Source organism: Euwallacea fornicatus, chromosome 4 (assembly GCF_040115645.1).
Source record: "Euwallacea fornicatus isolate EFF26 chromosome 4, ASM4011564v1, whole genome shotgun sequence".
Lineage (NCBI taxonomy): Eukaryota > Metazoa > Arthropoda > Insecta > Coleoptera > Curculionidae > Euwallacea > Euwallacea fornicatus.
In genome coordinates, this window is record NC_089544.1 from 3,048,876 (window position 1) to 3,067,517 (window position 18,642).

An 18,642-nucleotide genomic window follows, 5' to 3' on the forward strand; every position below is an offset into this window, starting at 1 on the left:
CAAGCGGCCTCAAAAATATTAATTAGGTTCCATTTTTTTTTCTAAAACTTTATAGCCTTATATTTTCGTAACGACATTTTTGAACGTGGTTTATGTAACAAACTATCATTATTTTTTCATATAGAATCCATCTTAAAATATCCGTACATCATTAAGAAACACTCCATATAAATGACTGATATACTAGCATTTTGTGCTTTCTTGTGATTGCGGTGGTGTTTCGGTTATCAGCACACATCGCTCGAATTCCAAAAACCTGGAGAAGTTTACTTTCTTGAGTATTCCGCAACGATCGTAAGTTGTAAGGTGGTCCTGAGTGCTCGAGTGAGTATTACTTCTCATATTTTAGCTGGACCTTCACGCATCTTACGGTATCTAACTACGTGTGATGAGGTATCTTGTTTGAATTAATATGAATGGATAAAGGGCCTCTGGGAAGTCAGCTGACTGAATGGTGAACCGTACCATATTAAGACTCGCCGCCAAATTGCCGATATTACGTTTCGTCTAAGACTAGTTATAAAATCCCGAAAATCGCTGATATCTAGAGTTCTAACGTCCGATATTCCGAGGGCAGATTTGATGAGGTTTATGGGGGCGCGGATGCAGATGCCGGGAGAAAATTCACGCGAGAAGAGATTTCTTCGAGATTTGGGTAGTAAGAATCAGATGGACTTGTATAAGACTGAATGAGTCTGTACTTTGTAGTGTTTAACCACCCTTGTTGCATATCGAAGTATTCTGGACAAGTCGACGAGCTTGCTAAAATTAATGGGAATTTACACCCCGTTTTGATTTAAGACTCAAATATTTCATGAATCTGTTATCACTTGTAGAAGAAATAAGATTAGCTCCTTCGGTCTCCGTCTTACATAAATACTTCCATGATAACTGTCGTGTTTTTCCATAAAAGCAGCATAAATCGCTTTAATTTAAATTTGAATTATGAGCAATGAAATTGGTCATGGCATGCACCTTTGAGTTCCACGTAAAAACACCATGTTTTTTTGCATTTAACCATCAATTTCACAATCTCCAACCAACCAACGGCCGCCGTTGCACCAATCACCAAAAAATACCCATCGCACCAGCTTTTATGGCGTATACCACCTTCCCCTTCTAACCCGCGAACCTCTCCGAGCAACGTTCAGCTGTTTTGTTTTTGCTGCCTGCACGTTGGATGTAAAACGGAACGAAGAATGTACAGGCGGAGTTACACGAAAACTCCCGATCGATTCCGGTTCTAGAGAAATTCCCTCCTCTCGGATCAGTGATCGAGCGTCATGCTTTCGGATTGAAACAAACGGACGCGATTTAGTCGGCGAAATTCGTGTGTTTTTACTCCATTTTCAAAATATTCATCGGTTAAAGGTTCGGTCATAGAAAGTATTTCGAAAAAACTGTAACGTACATTTGTGATATCGCATAGCGACATCCGCGCTTGTGAATCGACGCTTTGACGAAAGATGTGACGCTTTGTGATGTTAAGTTGATGTTCATTTTATGTTTTTGGTTGGTTTGTGTAGTCAGCGATGATTGGAAGTGGATTACTCACAACGACTTAGACCAGGAGTGACCAGACAGTTTTACCATGTAAGTCTAGATTTCTTTAACAGTTCCCGGAGGATTTAACTACGTGCAGTCGTTTCCATTCGCTTGATTTTGCTTTGCTTCAAATTTGAGGTGACCCAGCGAGACTTCTCCTCTGCACTACCATAAAGCTTTCCCGATTCAATGCGAAATTGTGAAAGCGGAAAGCAATGGGGCCTCCTCCTTTCCAATTTTAAATATATGTGAAAGTCATAGAATCTCAATTCTTGCTGGATGCATCTCAGGATGATAACCTCAATAATACAACCATTCTGAACTACGCTTATATGACAGAACTGAATTGATTACTAAAAGTAGCGTTTAATGAGGTCAGGTTGTTGAATAGTCTTTCAAAAGGCTATTCAAAAAGCGTAAACGTCCACTATCTCTCATGGAAACCAGCCAGGAGTAATACATTTTTAGTGTATGTAATATAAAAGAAAAAGCCAGGGCAGAGAGAAGATTGATGCTGCAAATAAGGCTAGTCCAACAGAATCCCTTCTTTGCTTTAGCATAACAGAAAATGAATTTTCTAAGAAGCATTAATTCGGATGCTAGTTACTTCAATAAACGACATAAGAAGGAAATCACAACAGCTAGGAAACAATCACACTTTGATGGAAGAGCAAAAGTATCCCAAACAAATATTCACGTGTTAATTTATTACCTTTTGTGGTTGCAATAGCTGGAACAAGGAAAACCGCTTAATGGGATGTGTCTGGGATCATTGGAACGGCAAAAAATCCATGTTCCAAAGTTCTTTAGCTCCTTTAGTTTCATTAAAACTTCCTGCCATTAAGTTAATTCTGTTGCCTTGTACTGTAAGTTTCCACGATTCCTCTATTAAGGTTAATGCAGACTCTTCATCAGGCAATAAAGCCAAATAACTAAAAAAATATTCAGACATAGCCAACCCATTTAAAATCAGATTATGACAACCAAGCGTCTATTCAAGCATAAATAGCGCAATTGAGCTTTCCTTAAAACGTCATTCAGAGACTGTCAATACTTTTGTCACTTCTGAAACTCATTTTAGTGAAAAATGTATTGATATCTCTATTGAGTAATAAAAATAGAAAATTGCATGATAATCTACTTTGCTGCCATTCATACCGACTTTAGAGATGGTCTCATAAATGAAATTTTCAATATAAAACTTCTGACGTTCCGTCATGACTGGAAGAGAATTCTATAAAATAGCGGCATTAGGGGAAAATGTGTAAAGTAAGCCACACAACGAATCTCCATAGAACTAAAAAAACATGTGTTTATGATACTTGTTTTACTATACAATACACAAATACCACTTCAGGATAGTGAAACCAGAATCATTTTAATAGTTCTCTAATAATAATTGTATTTGTATTTATATAAAGAAAAAAACAATCAAAAACAGGCTCAGAGTCACATGTCGAACCGTTAATTCCTTTGGATGAAATTTTCAACAAATTGAGAGTATCCATAGAACAACATATACGAGGCTGTATTTGTGAAAGAATTGGTTAAAGGTACTCGAATCTTAACCTAATAATTTTTCCATCTAGTATATTAATCATATAATTAAAAATATTCAAAAAAGGAAAGGGTGCGATGCCTTGCCGCACACTCTCGCGTAGCCTTCCTACTATTGATTCAAATAAATTAAGTGTCAAAAGCATCTTTCAATATATTTCTATGGAACTCTGCTGGCTTTTTGAGTAATAGATGTCCAAATGAGAGGCACAAACGTTGGATTCAGTTGTAATCAGATTTAGCCTGGGACGACATTTGGAGGGTAGCTAAACCCTTAGGCGGATTAAACTATCCCATAATTATACTAATCCTCTTAAATTCACCATTTTGAATCATATTTCACACTTTTGAAAAAAAAACTAGCTCTTTGAAGTTAAATGGGAAAAAATTGTTGCGATACCTGGCGACACGTCTTAGTACGTATATCGTATTTAGTTGCCTGCTTTAGCGTGCATGTACATGTTTATTTTGTCCATGCGGGTGTACACTATTGGGAAGGACGAAAGGGCAGGAGATTTGAACTATAATCAGGGGTCAATCCTAGTTGATCCAAACGGTCATAGCGAGGCACAAGACTTACCCAAACTTGAGAGACGTCTCGCCATTGTGGTTCACAGAATTGAGTGACAACCTTCAAATGGTCTCAATGGCCCAAAATCAATTATTTTACGGTTAGACATTAAACCTGCCTTAAGTGCGCTTGTTCGAATGGTACACCCTGTGGATTTGCAAGGACAATTAAATTTCTTTTAAAATGATGTATTATGTCCCAATACCTAAACCGCTATATTTCATGAATAAATTCTGGTTTGTGTATTGTCTCTAAACATTGAATTATTCCGGCATTTTTGCTGAAGGTGGCTTTAAAACGCTATGGCGGTTGAAAACAATTGTGAATATTCGGTTGGCGCATTTAACTCTCGGCCAAGCTAAAAATGATGGTCGAGCTAGTATTTCAGAACTGAACGTGAAAAGCACAGTGGCTCAAATCCAGGTCAGTGGCGGAGATAAAAAATGAAGTTTTATGACGATGTTGTAAAACAAATACGTTGTCCAACATTCTTATGTAACAATGTGCTTGTTTTTAGATTCTATTTGGGAATAAGGACTCGCATATACGATGGGGTGGAATTGCATATTATTCTGAATTAAACCTAACTGAGAATGACATTCCTTTGCTAAGGGCACGGACGAACGTTAAATACTAAAAATAACAATGTAGCTGCAAAAACAGTAATAAATCTGTCCAAAAAGAACCTCTCTGAGCCGGAAATTCTTGTTCTCTCTGTAGGCTTAAATTACTCTGTCACTCCCAAATATTTTCCTAACTTTTTGACTTCAACTGTGCTTTATAAGATACCATTCAAACATTTAGGGTGACTCTAATTTGTGTATTGGCAAATGGGTTGAAAAACAATTAAACTGTCTCTTAACCTTGGAGATTATTTTGGAATTTTTACCCAACGTGGCAATAGGGCGTCATGATGAAGGAAAATAATCGTATATTCATTTGCGCGTTGATGTCGTATCGAAGATCTCCGGGCCACGCTAAAAACGATGTCGAGTTGCAATTTCCGAATTGAACATGAAGAGTGTAGTGGCTCGAATTCAGGTCAGTGACGCAGATAACAAATTCAGTTTTACGACGATTTATGAAACAAGTTGTTATCCTCCGCTGCTACGTAACTTACCTCTTTTTCCTTATATTCTATTTAGGAATAAGGCCTCGGACAAAAGGAGGTGTGGAATATCAAACATGTGGGGAAGTGATTTCTTCTCTAATCTCATGAACCGATATCGTTATATTCAGATATAATTTCCAATCAGAATTCGTGGATTGAATTGCAACCTCCTCGTGGACGTTTCGTTTAATATGGAGATATCGATGGAGCTTAATACTCATATAGTGGGAAGGCTCCGTGAAATGTCCTCGTGTTATGCAACTTCACCCACGAACCCTCGCCCACGTGTGTGGGATATATCTCCGGAATAAACGTCGTTAGGGCGTATGTTAGCCCTGATGAAGTTTACGTTGTATGAGATTTTACTCGATTAAATAACTCAAGTTTGCTGTGAATTTTAAATATGCTACGTCGTATACAATTAATCCTTTAGTAAAAACCGCTATGAAATCTCGCTTCGGAGAGGGAGCACTTCATTCTTTAAATGCTGCAAAATATTTAGCGTTTAAAAAACTTGCAAAACTTAACTAAACCTATATTAAAACGGCTCAGTTACGTTAGAAAACGATGGAAGTACTTGAATTAAATTGGTGAAACCTCGGTATTACTCCCATACAAAAATCCATAAACTAAAGTTAGCAATTTCCTCGTATTTCTTTCGTGTACATTCGAGACCTAAATTCCCATTAGTTCGAAGCACTAAACGCGAGGCTACACTTTTAACAACCATGTGAGTTTATCATCACCGATGCCGTCATAAACGTTTAAAAAGCGGCCGAGTTTGCTGACCTCGTCCGTTGAATATTCATTAAGCCTCTCTTTCGTTTCGTGTCATACAGTACATGACACAACACAGACTAATGTCTTATGTTTTACTGTTTCTAACATTTTTAAATAGTTTAAGTTTATCAGATTATGCAAAATGATATAACGCCACTTCCAGTGAATATTTGCAAATTAAAATGTACCTGGTTATGAGGCAACTTAAGTTAATTTAAATACATACAGCATTTCAAAACATAGATTTTCAGGAAACGCCTGCATAACGAAACTTCTGGCTGCTAATTTAACGACGTTATTTAATTACCCTGTTATGAATTTCAAACATATTGGGCAATGAATACACCCACGCCTACACCCTCTGATTTACAACGAAACGAGGACCAAACATAAGAATAATTAACCCTCCGAATAAGAAAAATGCCTTATCCATTTCGTTCCTCGACTTCGAAATAAAAATCAATCTTAATTACCTTCCTCAGCGAACCTTCTCGGAATCCCTTCTGATGGTATCCGATAATACTGAAAAGGTTCGTTGTTGGTACCGGAGAGTGGTGCCACGGTACTTAGGTATGGTTTGTTTCGGGATGCACGTCTGCCACTCATTCAGTACCTGCACGCTTAAAAAATTGTGAGGATTTCATGTAAAAAGTAATGATGGAATAAACTGAATTCTTCTTGCTAGCGACCGGAACACCCTTCGGGTTTAATAGGGTTAGGCGTAGGGATTATTTTCGTTCCGAATTTAATATTATAGAAATATTTTGGGGTGGATAGGGAAGGGAGAGAAGTAAAGAATCACCCTAAGCTATTTCCTGGCCAATTTCGTGCAGACTCGGGGTGTAAATTGCCGATATATTTGCTGTAGAGGATTGTAAATCCATGAGGCAATTAAAAACGTAAAAAATATTAGCGCGGTGCAATAAATATCTAATACTTTGATGAGAGTTCTTAGAAACGTTTATGACCCAAGGCCTGGCCTATCATTAATGTTATTACAGGCCAATTTAAAACAACTTTAGGGCATAATTGTTTCTCGAAACTTCGACAGTCAAGTGGAAAATAAAATAATTGATAACTAGGCGTTGCCTAGAAAATATTTTTAGTGAATAGTGATCTACGTAACTAGTTAAGAAACGCGCGGTTTTGTGTATCGAGTAGGGTTTTCTGTGCCGAGCGCAGCGGTGCCATGTAATACGACACGAGTTACACAAAACAACATTTTCTAATGAGTTTTGTAATTTTCTTTTTTTGTTAGATTACTGCACGAATTTCAGAATCATAAGTAATTTTAAATTAATTGCACTGAATGTTTTTCCTAAAAGTAAGTAATACATAGGTCTATATAGGGGGGTCTATATAGCTTAGGGATGAGGGATTACGTCTTCCGCAGTAGATTCGAATATAGATAGTGCATCGATGCAATATGTGTGTTGGGGTGTAGATAGTCGAAGGTTAGGTTGGTGTGTCAAAAAGATCGCGTTAGTGTGTCCATTTTTTTCTTTGGCTGACGTGACCGTTCGAAGATATTTCTTGGCCAAACTTAACAATCACGTTATTCACTTACTAGTGTTACAATAACTTTGTGTATATCTGAGAATGCAAATTACGACACCTGAGGCATATTATTACACTTCTTGTGGGTTCGACGATAAATGAGGCTTCCAAATTTTGCGAGACGAAACAAATTTTATTTAATCGCACATTCAGTAATGAATAACACGAGAATTGTTAAACAGTGGCTTGCAACTTTAGCACACTTTCGCATGTATTAGGACTTTTCACTGCAGCTTCTAATACCCAATTAACTCAGTTTTTTTTTTGAAGGTGTGGCCCTCAACAGAACAATTTACCTCGGTTTGGCGGCAACCGGGATTCTTTCCAAAACCAACTTAGACTATGAGTTATATAGCTTTACATTAAGTCATTTACACTGTTTACATTACCTTGACGTACTCTAATTAATGGATTAAGTAGACCACGACTTAAACTGTATCCTTGTTGGAAGCATTATTTTTGTATTGGCGCGTTCGTGTAATGAGTCACTTAATGAGCCTGAAAATTCGATTTAGAAACAAGTTTAAAAGACAGGTATTTTTCCGTACAATGCTATACTCTTCTCCAAAAACATTCTTGTCATAATTATCCATCCAGAGGATGAGAAAAAAATGTTTCAACACTAAAACACACTCCATCTCCTCTAAATCGTTCGCGTCTCCCCTCAAATTATAGACTAATTGGATCATATTTATTCGGTTCGACGGCGATGTCTGCTCTGGGGAAACAAGATTGGTTTTCTTGCTTTAAATTTCAGGTAGCAATTTATGGACAGCCAAATAGGTAGATCGATGCTGAAGGTGTTTTATATCATGTAGACTTTTAATTAACGAGTAACGTAAAAATGCGTACAGCTGCATGATTAAACGTGTGCAAGTGTCATAAACGACTACGAATTAAGTATCGTACTTTCCTAAAGCGGAACTCCATGCCGTTTTTTAATATCTATAAAAGCCCAAGGCATATTTACCTTCTCGGTGGTCTATCATTCTATCGATCTCCTGATGGCCGACACAACATAATGAAGAGTGGGGAAAAACTGTCATTATTACCTACTTTGTTTTATATTCACGAGTCGTACTTTTATATCTTGGGAGTACTCTTTGATATCTCGTTTTGGATCCGTCAAGCATTTTAAGAATGCCATGTTGAAAGTCTCTGTTTCGTTTTTGAGTGAGGTTTTCAATATAAACTGTCAGACATTTCAAACCGATTTCTCACTCAATGGCTATTAACTTGAGAAAGCGCACTGTTGAGTACGAATACACACGTTGCGATACAAATGTGGGGTGTCGCCCAAAAGGAAACTATTGACAAAGTTGTGAAGTGTTCCAAATTCCAATTCCGAGTGTGCGAAGGAATGTAATTCTCAAGTCATAACGCGTTTCGGCGCGAGATCACAAGTGGAAGGAAGGAAAGCGACTCAAAATCATTCTTTTCCGCCCAATGATGCACCCACAGGCGAAATTTTTAAAAACGTCAAAATTCCAGTCAATCTCGAAATTTCACGTCTTTTTTAAATGGGTGGGACCGTTTGGCCGCTTGCTCTGACCGGAGGAGCTTCCAAGTATTTCTCACCAACTTCTTGTTAGAAAGTGGGCTATTTTAAACCAAATTTATCACGAAGAAAATCCCATTTCATTATCGCCTCGCAAGTGCCGTCAAAAATCTCAAAAAGAATACTTGACGTTACGAGATTATCGCATTGAAGCAGGAACTGTACCTCAGATCCTGCTGGTAGGTTATACTGAATTGCCAAGTTTACTTTAAGAAAATATAACGGCAGTTTGTTTCTATTAAGGAATCAATTGTTTGAGGATAGACGATTAGATAGATCGAGATAGATGAATTTTCGTTAATACGCTGTCAAAGTTAACTGCTTCGAAGGACTTTTTGTCGGGACATGACCAACCATTTTCGCATTTTTTCCCAGAGCTCGTTGTATCCACGACTCCTCTGCCATTCTCCATGGTTTTTACAGACCTTGAGTCTGCTTCTGTTATCTATCGATCATCGCTAGTATTTCAGCCAGAACCACTGCGCCTAATTGAAATTCTTTTAGAGAAGGTTAGATCTCAATCAGAATGAAAAGGTGTAAGGTAAAATTCCATCTCAACAATTTCCCATCCAAAACCCTCTACGTAGGGTCTATTTGCTGTACGGTTTTCTTTTTTCATCCCATTTCACGCGAAAACACGTGAAATCCAAATTAAAATTTACCTGTAGTTTCTTTTTTGGGTCTCCCAACAGTTGAATGCAAATTGAATTTTCACGGGGTCTCTCACTTACTCGAAGCCATCTCGTAAAATTTGACATTGATAACTTTAATCCAGCATAACGAATTTGCTTTATTAAACCTATATACCGGGTTATTTATTTTTCGGATGAGTAATGATTAATAAATGCTGAAAAATTGCATTTTTGCCCAGGTGTGCGGGACAAAGTTTTGCGTGTGTGCATGAAGTTTTAAGTCTCATTCCAGAGCAAATCGATACGGTCCAGATTACTGTAGTCAAACCCGCAGTTGTCAAAATCGTAGACGAAGAATCTGAAAGCCTGGAAGAACCGTCTTTGCTTCCGAACGCTGAAGAGAAGACCTTTGAATTAATTGATATTACAGATGGGTTGACCAATGACGGATGGGATTTCAAGGAGAGTTGTTATGTAATCGAAGAAGTTCAAGTGGACCTTGAGCCTGATGTCAATGAAGGAGACGATTCTATCGGCAAAATTCGGGACGTGTTAGGCGCAATAGGACTGACGATTAACTACGCAATAAGAGAAATTTTGAAAACAAATCGTCGCAATGGTCCTGAAGGGAGCGGCATTAATACGTCTTCAGGGTCCCTAACAGGCGTTTTAGACCGCGATCTCCAAGGGGGATTTGACGAACGGCAACAGCTTTTCAGCAGAATCGAATTAATCGATAGAAATATGTGGTTGTTGTTTACGATTGTGGTTTTTCTTGGTTTCGTTAACGCCTTACCGGTCTTCAAAACGATGACTTTCGACGGCGTGTCCGAACTGGGACGTGTTGGGTTTAATTTAGGAAATGTCTCGTATTAGTTATAACGCCCTGCTTGCCTGTAAACTTGATGTGAAATATAATATTCGGTGTTCAAGCTAGGAACAAGAAAAAACTGCTTTATTTTTAGAAAAGTCACGTCGTGGGAGATTGGAGACATACTTCCACGCCGCGGCGTAACTCGGTTTTATGTCGTCAGCGAGACCCTCGACTGATAACTTTTAATTGGTATTATAAAACTGGCTGTAATAATATATCCTCGCATATGGTCGACAGGAAATAAAATATACTTCGTAGGGAGCACCGCCGCAAATAAAAATGATAAATTTATTTATCAAGGATGAGGATAATAAACTTGTTGACTCACGGCAAACACCAGTCGATACTATATTTTCCCCAAGATGTTCCTTGGCATGGTTCTAGAACAAAACTCCCCAATTTCGGTTCGCAGAGAATCTGAAACTGATTCCGTGCTAGTGCAATACTCCACGTGTGGATGTGATATGCCCAATTACTGCTGCCTATAATGTTTTCCCTTCTCTTACTAGTTATCCTACACGTTCTAACCAAAATAGGCGTCAATTCGGAAAATTGCATTTCTTAATTCCGATATTCTAGCTTCATAATTTACAGGATAATTATTGATCGTTGTTCGTTCACTTGCGACAATAATGGAAAGCTAAGTTCCTTACAACCTGTAAACCTAAGAGCAACAACAATTGGAGTCGTGCATGAGTCGCCTTAATTATCACAGGCCCGGGCCGAATCGCGAACTGAATCGGGACACTGTGTTGGACAAAACTTTCGGACTCGGGTCGGAACGGGCTACAAACGGGTCTAGGGTCAGCCCGGGTCGAGCGAATGTTAGGAACTTATCGTTCTCGGGCCACGTCTTTAATTTTCCCGTTTAGAACTGCAATCAGAAAATATTTGTAATAATTGAATGCAGATTATAAAGATAACTTGAGTCTATTCTGTCGTTTGAACTTATTAACAAATCCCGGCTCAGCTTGGAAAGTAGATGTTTCTTCCCTGTATAAATAATAGAAATCGTGAGTGGTTAAATTTGATAGATGGATGAGGTTAGAGTTAGCAATTGCTCAATTGTCAGATTTCATTAGGAATGTGCTAAGCTTCTAACACCACTCGTTCAGTTAAACAGTGTGAAATGTAGCATATGCTTAATACAGTTTTACATTTGCCGATTTTCTGTCACTCTCCACTATCTATTCAGGGAAATAATGTTTGCCACGAGTGCCGAGATTTTTGATAAGTTGTAATAACTTATGTTTCCACGTGTACGCGTCAAAATGTTGATATCTTATTTTATAACGGAAATATTCTGGAGGTCGTGGTGGAGGGTCTTGCATCAAAATCATCATTACTGTTCGCTACTTTCTGAAAGAAACTATATTAGGCGTTACGAATGCTTTGCCAGAAATTGCAATTTCGCGTAAAAATTGTAAAACAAATTAATCATTTATTGAAAACGTTCTTCAACGGTCTGGTGCTTGAATAATTCCTTTTTTGATTTATTTGGATCGTTAAACTCGCCAAGCGATAAAGAGAAAAAAAACAGGGCTAAGTAATTTAAATAAAGGGCTCTTTATGATACTGCTTTGCTACTCGTAACTGATTCATTACGATCCTAGTGCAATAAAGCAGGCGAAATTATGGTAAAGCGCAGAGTGGAACTGTCAATGACGACTGAACATGGACCGACGGACCATTTATGGACTCGCCGGCAAGCTTGCTCCGCACATTATATTACGTATTTATTACATAGATTAACTATTATCTTCAACCGTACGGTGGGGTAGCATTTACCAGTTTTATGGTACCGAACCGCGTTGATTCAAGGTTGTAAGCAGCGCATTTCCGCACGTCGTGAGGTAATATCGCATTGCCACACGTGCACTCGATAATACTACTTTTTCCCACGTCAACATTGATATTGATTTCCTGGTGGTCCCATTCGTTATTAATCCAATTACGACATAAAGATTCACTCTCATTCCATGACAAGTTAGAAATGAAATCCGTCCCAGTTTCGATTACGCAAACTGCCACTTTCTTGTATATTATCATTAAATTAGAAGCAAATGCGTTTCCTAATGTACCAGGATGAAGAGATTCGAAGGAGAATGCAGAAGATTTAATTTATTCAAATTGTGCCTCAGACCTATCGAACTAGCTACAGCCACCATTGTTGCTACTGGTTTCATTTAGTAACTGGGTTGCAAGAGTAGCCGGTTTCATTTCGTAATTATCAATTGGGAATTGTTTAATGATATTATAATTGATAAATAATTTTATTTTGATGTTTGCAAAATTCTAAAATCGAAATGTGGATTGTCGTGGATACCGTTATTTTAGCCTCCGTCTGCTCTTATCTGCGAGCAGGCACCATCTTATTCTAGCGTATATTTGAGGGTTTTACGGCTACTCACGATACTTTTCCCATATAGGAAGCTTCTCACAAATAGAGCTGGCAAATTGCCCGACAGCAGCACACTCACCCATAAATCCAACTGAACTGAGTTGTTTGTGGAGTAAAGCTCATCTTGAAATAATACTGAATTTGTCAATAACCGCCACAGTTCGGCGCTAATTAACATTTTATATTAACCATTGGGTCGGTAAAATTAAAACCTAATTAATTTCATTTACTGTTGTAATAACCCGACCACGAAAACTTCGGACTGCAGCAAAAGGACGAAATAAACCATCTTAGCTCCAACTGAGAACAAAAACCGAATAGATAATCAAATTTATTCGCAGCCAACTCACGAATATACCTCAACCCGCTAAATTCATTACACTTTTTACCGTTAGAGCAGCGCAAGCTTGAAATTTCTTCGGCAACATTTGCTTTGTTTTTACCTCCAAGCTCATTTATACACTTAAGAACATTTTATTGCATATTTCCACGACACGTTTTCAGTTTCCTCAAGATTTATGGTTTGGGTCAATTTTTTGTTTCTCAGATTTATGATAAGAATATAAAATATGCATATATTTGTGTTTGTGCATGAGGGTGCATTTAGATTATAACGCTTAAGGTGATCATTGAGCCCTCACCATCCCGTACCCTTGTAAATTCTTTGTTGCGGAAAGGTAACGTCTCCTCCCCTTTTTTCGTTTTGAAAATGATGATATAGGCAGTGGGCAAATGTGTGGATTATTTTCATTTGAGGTACCGCTGACGGAACTGTACTGTAACCCCAACTCTATTTTCACTTGTTTCTTTTCAAATCTTATTTTACGTATAATTATGCGTTTATCGCTCTAACTCTGATTCGAAAGTCTGAATATAAGCTGCGAGTTTTTCAACAAAAGCTTATTGCGTCTCCCAAATAAATCCTGAATTGGTGGAGACAGGTGGCTAATAAACGGCGTTGTGAGGTTGCCTGTCCACTTCCCTTCATCTGTGAGGCCGCCTGTCCATTTCCCTCTACTCTCGTCCCTCCAGTCTCACGAAAAAAGTTTACGCTCCTGTTAAGAGCATTTTTAAACTCTTCGTAATTGACTGCTACATCGGGAAAAGCTTCTTGGAACTTCTCCGAACAGTTTTCTTAATGATCGTCCATTGCGTTGAAAATACTTGACTTAATATCAAAAAAAGTCAAATTAAAGAGTTCGACGGCATGTGTACCTAACGGAGTATGGAAAATGTTCTTATAAAATTGATTAATTTTTCATTACAATACCCTGCATGGTGACGTGAAACGATCTACAGTGATCGGTAGAAAGCACGCACCATATGGGATTTTTTCAATTAGGATCTATCAGAATATTTTATTCTTGGTAAAAGTGTACGTCTTCCCGTGAACTGAAAAAACAGCTTGCAATTTTTTAAATTATTATTAACATCTATTTTATATGAAAATGGCTCATGAGTAAAGTACCTTTATTTTTAATTTCGGAAAAAACACGTATTATGAAATTAGGCAAAGTGGTTTATAATTAAAAAATATTCCCATTAGCGTTTCATAACAAATATTTATAACAACAAATGATTATTGGTATTTTTAATCCTCTCTGAAATGAAGCTGGCACATTAAATATATTTGTTTTATTATCCATACGGGGTGAATAAAAATATTCCGAAAAAGCGTTTTGTGGAACAGAAATTTGACACTTCGTTGTCGGGCTTAGATTTTATTTCTAGACAATTTTTCATAATACATGTTTCCTCCAAAATTAAAAATAAAAGTAGTTAAGGCATGAGCGTCTTTTATAATTTTTAAGTCTCCCCCACATGAAATGAGACATACGAATTTTGAAAACGGTGTTTCAAATTTGCGCAAATGCACAAACATTTATCAAGAATACAATTTTGTGATAGATTAAAATTAAAATAAATCCCACATAGTGCATACTTTTTGCCGGTCACTGCATGTTATAAAAATTGGAAGACTTTGAAATGTGCATAAAAAACCGTTAATAATAATAATAATTATAACAAATGACAGTTTCAACCTTGAGAGTGCTTGGGAAAAATTGTTGAAAACTGGATGACATTATGCTTGAACATGTATAAAAAAAAACACCATTTCGACAACTATTTTCGTTACATTTGACGAATAAAACCTTGGCAGACCGTTTCGGAAAACATGGCCCGCCTGCGTCACACAACGATCTAGCTTGCCCTAGACCCTCTCGAAGGGTGAATTCCTTCAGCAAACCCTTATTCTTTCCCCCTGTTCCGACCATAGACGACTAAAACAAATATATAATAAAATCTTCCTTTCTATTTCGTCACGAAGAGTTCTTTATTGTCTTTCTTTGTTCTAAGTAAGTCGCTGAAATTCACTTCAATGAAGTCAAAATAGTTGAGGTTTTACGATGAATCGGTAAGCACCAGCAGCACGGAAACTTGCAAATATTAAAAGGAGGGTAATTAGAACTAAATGGAACAAAAGTCATGATGATCGGAACTCTAGCTTTACAAGTAATTTTTATAAATCTCCCTTTTAGTTTCCAACTGATCGGTTTTTCGATGTTGCGATTAAGTACCTAAAATTTGTTTCGGCCAAATCATTAATTTTCTTCTAATTCTTAACTGCAAGCTGCTTTTTCCAGAACCGATTAAATGAACGCCTGGATATTCTACAGTTCACATGGAGGCCACCCTATTGATGTGAAAGCTAGCATCTCATTAATAATGCGCCCTCGAAGACGATTCTCTAACGCAATGTTCTTGTGAAAAAATTGCGTTATCAACATTTTGTTAAACAAATTTATATGTCGATGGTTTAGGGCTCTCCCCCAGATTTCTCATAATAACTTTGAAGAGAGATAGAAATATTGCGCCCCTCTGTCATGCAGGGGTGGATCGTAAAGATAACTAGACGCTTGATCAAGTCGGTTATTTATTTAATGATGTGGCGAACAGGTGCTTACCCTGTCGTTCATGTTATTCATAATTTTGCTGCCCATTTCATATATTGAGGTCTTAGAAATAGACTTAAGCCGATTTTCAAGTTGCATTGCAGCAGTGTTATCAAAAAATTTTGCTTAAAGTTGCAAAAAAAATAATAATTTCGCAAATTATTCGAAAAATTCATTAAAGTGATTCAAAGATTGCAACAAATCTGTGTGAAGAGGTGAACGTCGAATTCTGACTAGAAGCTCCGCAAATAAACAGTCTAATGAATGAATAAAGTTGAAAAAGTGCGAATGAATATAACGATTTTTACTAAAATAGAATTTCGCTAATACCGCGTCCATACCAAAAAGTTATAACCAATAATGCCTGTCCTATTAATTACTAAAGTGATTTCAATTACATTAATATTTTTCTGGCGTTTTCGCAATTATACAGGAAAATGCATAACTTATTTTCGTAAAGGGTGGTGTACTTATGTCATATTTAATTATATTTCGTTTCAGTAAATAAATTATTTACTTTTATTTATTTATTTAATTACGATGCCAAATTGGGTAGAAAATACACCTTAGTTGGTTTCTTAGTAAGAATACTAACATATGTATATGCTAAATTTTATGAAAAATTCAAAGTTTTACCCGGTGAATCCAGCCATGAAAATTTCTAATTAAAATTTAAAATGTTCAAGTCAAAGCGTTGGCTTACCGTGAATCAAAAATTAAAAATAATCTTCTATTCAACTAAACTTTAGGTTTAGCGTGTGTTGAGGTTGACGGGGTGTTTTTTGTAAATGTTTTCTCATATAGGCAAATAATATACCTTAATGCCGTTTAGCCTTCGAGTTAGTCGTTTCTACCTGTCTCCTTTTCAATTTCTTTTCTGCCTTGTGCACGATTAAAATTAGTTTAATGGCCGCAAACCAGATTTGCTGCGTTGCTCTTAATTCAACTAAGGATAATATTGATTTCGTTAAGTAACGTAACCGTTAACCGTAACACGTCACAGCCTTCAATGACGACAGCGTTGCTACATTGTGAAAGAACCAATAATGAGCACGATAAATGGAACTGGGAATTGAAAATTACATTTTTAGAACAAGAACCCATCATAGGTATCGACAAAACTTAAACATTTTCGGCTGTCTGATCATCAAAATCACTATAATTCAAAATGAGCAAATTTGCAATCCCTCGTGGATGCAGACGTTGGGTTTTGGGGGACCGTAGTGCCTAATTATTTTTATAAAATTTTGAAACCGCACTAACCGTAAAAATACTTAAATTTAGGTCAGCAGGCACACCCTTAGACATAGACATATCAAGTTACTTCTCTAACTGCATTCAACAGTAAGAATGGTTCATTTTTTTTTATTCATCCTCAAACTACTTTATCAAAGAAGCTACTAACTCCTTATTATGGCTGTTCAAACGCTTCGGCTTTTTTACACGTCTAAAAATACGAAACATATGTGTATTGCCCTTTTTGTTATTAAAAGAACGGTTTTTATAGTAATACTGAGAAAAAGGTCGGGAGTTGTAAGTCAAAATTGTGGAAGAAATATAATCGCTCAAAAAGGCCGCAATAAGTCATAAAATCTTAAAGGCAACGTCGTAAATTAAGATGCGGTGTCGCCAACCTCACGATAATAAAAATCGAAATTCTTCAATATTTACAAGTTTATTTGAAATCATTATTTGTTATATTTATGTTAACTATAGAGTACGATGGAAAACTTCACAGCATTTTCATTAGGAGATCAGACTTTTTTAGCCCAAACTTTATGCCGTCATGTCGGCAGCCTTAAGCATTGCTTTATGAATAATTTGTGACGTGCATCAGAAATTTTATTACGAATATTATACATACACATATCTGTAAAATATAATTGTTAATTCGGCTAAACAAAAATTTGAGTGTTTCTAAATTTTACCTGGCGAACGAGGTGCATTCGCACCAATAGTGATATCATCACAAGACTTGTAAATTTACTGTGACAATAAAAGTCGATAGTAGTCAACAGTTAGGTAATAAACATGATTCTTTCAAAGACTGGTACGATATTCTATAGCAGAAACGACGCAGTTTGGATCGTTGTGTATATTAGATCCGATATTCAAAGACATGGAAAGAGAATGTTCAGAAAATGTGTACTAATATTTGATACTTCTTCCAATATTTGCGTTAAAATATAGTACTTGCCAAGTTGCTGACAGAAGTACGAACATTCTACTGCAACCATAATAAGGCTTTAAATTAATGGTGACTTTACGTGGGCGGATGTTGACCTTAATGCTTTTTAGCCTAAGTCCCAACCAGGAATTGTAGCGTTAAAATGACTCATGAAGGAATGTATTTTTTTTTAATGTGAACATTGATCAAATTCATCACCTCCAAATGCTTTTGTTTTCTAAGCAGACATAGCCACATAAAAAAAATGCTTAGTATCAACCTTTTTAATGTCGAGGGGAATTATTGGAAAAATCCGAGGGTAAAATTCACCCCTACATTCATTTTGGGGAAAACGCAAACGATGTCTGTAACTGTGCAAGACAAGCCTCTTTTTATGGCCTCTAAATAAAAAAAGAAGTGGAGAATAGGAGGAACTAAGCTATTAAATGTATGATGACATGATGGCCAGATTTACCATGTTGACAGATATAATTATTGGTAGGTACATATAGAAAATTGATATTTTATTTTACAAAATTTAATTAATTTGATGAAATTAAATTTTCGATTGAAGTATTCAATTAACAAAAAAAATTAAGACATAATCATATTCATATATTGCTATAAAAAGCAGCTTTCTTCAACTTTTGTATTGCCTTCTTCGGTGCTGCGCACGGGTGCACTTACGCTTCTCAAATCTCATTGTTTGCTTAATTTCTTTAGTTATCTGCTTTGTTGTTGTGGCTATTTATGCTCAATTTCATTTTCTATCTATCTGTAATAATTCAATTCAACCAGCAAAATGGCCGCAAAGCGAATTTGCTTGTAAATTTCCATTTTGTAATTTTATTACTTACTTCGTATCCATTGTGTCTATATTTGCGTAAATGCTAAAAATTTTCAACTAAAACTTTCAGTGAATTCAATTAAACTTG

The 18,642-nt window shown here is 36.7% G+C and overlaps 1 protein-coding gene across 2 annotated transcripts in view; it reads left to right on the forward strand.

The window, feature by feature from the left end:
• The first annotated feature begins 1,261 nt into the window (after window positions 1-1,261).
• The window catches only part of wge (winged eye), a 64,107-nt gene continuing 46,726 nt past the window's right edge, over window positions 1,262-18,642 (forward strand). For both annotated transcript variants that reach the window (XM_066281370.1, XM_066281372.1), the window contains exon 1: window positions 1,262-1,593. The gene's annotated coding sequence lies outside the window, so the exon portion shown is untranslated. The remainder of the gene's footprint in view (window positions 1,594-18,642) is intronic.